Source organism: Lissotriton vulgaris, unplaced genomic scaffold (genome assembly GCF_964263255.1).
Source record: "Lissotriton vulgaris unplaced genomic scaffold, aLisVul1.2 SCAFFOLD_3543, whole genome shotgun sequence".
Classification (NCBI taxonomy): Eukaryota; Metazoa; Chordata; class Amphibia; order Caudata; family Salamandridae; genus Lissotriton; species Lissotriton vulgaris.
Genome location: NW_028250833.1, coordinates 30363 through 32148, shown reverse-complemented (window position 1 = coordinate 32148; position 1786 = coordinate 30363).

Genomic DNA, 1786 nt, shown 5'->3' with positions numbered 1-1786 from the left:
CTTTCAGTTTGAACCTCTTGAATTGTTGCAAGTTTGGGTATTCTGTTGTTTCTTGGGAGTCCACTGGGCCTACTGTTGATTATAGGCCACATGCTTGTGGTTTTACCAGGTCGATGGACACGACTCTGTTCTCCTTTTTACCAGCAAGGGGCGGTAGCACAACTGATCTTGTTCCGGTGACTGCTAAGACAGGTACTGATTTTCTGTAAGAAGGCCCAAATTCCTTCTTAACCGCGATCTTTTCTCTGACTAGATCCCCAATCTTTGGAATCCAGACAGGCCTTGCTGGGGCTGTTGCGGGTGGTGCCTCGTCAGTGGTACTTGGCTGTTGCTTTAACTTTATGTTGCTTAATGATTTTCTTGTTTCATTCAGTTCCTGTAAAACAGCCAAACGGTCTTTTACATCAAAGTGCGTTGTTTCTTCTTGTACCACTGACATCTGACTATCGAGGTCCTGAACGTTCATTCTAATTCCGAACAATAGTTCGTATGGGCTGAAACCTTTTAGAGAATTTCTTGGCATGTTGTTAAGACTAGTCTGGACACTTATTAAATGTTTGACCCACCCAGCGCCTGAACCTAATACCTTCGCTGTTATAGATTGCTTTATGTCACGGTTTTTTCTTTCTACCACACTATTCCCTTCGGGGTGCGACGGACAAGAATACCGCAACCCAATTCCCATGCTAGCCATGGTCTCCTTATAGGCTCGAGAGCTGAAAGCAGGACCCTGGTCAGAATGGAACGTGGTAATTGCGTATGTGCCGATAAAGACTCGCAAATCTTTTATAACCGTTCTAGCGTCAGCCGAGCGCTGGGGCCACATCCATATGAACCTCGTACAGGAAGCCACTGCTACCATGATATATCTATAGTTGCCGTCCCTTTGTAGGGGACTACAGTGGTCCAGGTAAACGCATGCAAATGGTTTATCCGAGATGAGAAGGGGTGTCTGCGCTGGTCGTTTCACTGTTGATACTTTTATCCTTTGGCATATGTCGCATTCTAATACATACTTTTTAGTTTGTATTCTCAAGCGAGGCCACCAATATATTTGTTTTAATAGTGATATTGTTGCGGAAACGCCAGCGTGTGCAGAAGCAAGCCCTTTGTGTGCCGCTTTGATTAGTCCTAGTCTGTGTTCCCTGTTTGGAATTACTCTATCCCCCACTCCAGGGATTCGAGCAAAAGGAACATTATTTTTATCCGTTAAGTACAAGTACTTTTCAGGAAAGCCTTTTGGGAGTGTTTTCTTATCATTTTTTACTGACGTACTGACAGCTTGTAGAATATCGCTGTCTATTTTTGTTTGTGACCGAGTTATCGCAGCTACGGAAGCCGTTTGCACAGCTGCCTTCGCGGCTTCATCAGCCAATGAATTCCCTGCAACGTGAACGCCATCACGTTGATGACTCAGTGTATGTATCACGTGAGTCTTTTGTAGTTCTTTCTGTAAAAGAACTACCTGTTCCCAAAGCATTTTATGCTTTATTGTGCCACCTTTTGCATCTTTGAAACCATTTTCCACCCAATTCTGCAAGTATTCATTATAAGATTGTACGCAATAAAAAGAATCGCACACTATTAGTGTGGGGAATTCGCGATCGGTATTTTCTAGCGCCATCTTAAATGCTACTAATTCAGCTCGTTGAGCCGAGCAATCTCCTAGAGATTGTGTTTTAGTGACCATTGGTCTAAATTTTCCTTTGTGCCAACGACCTTTGACAATCGCGCACGCAGCACTGTAAGCTTGCTTACCCCCAACTGCGGGTTGTGCTGATCCGTC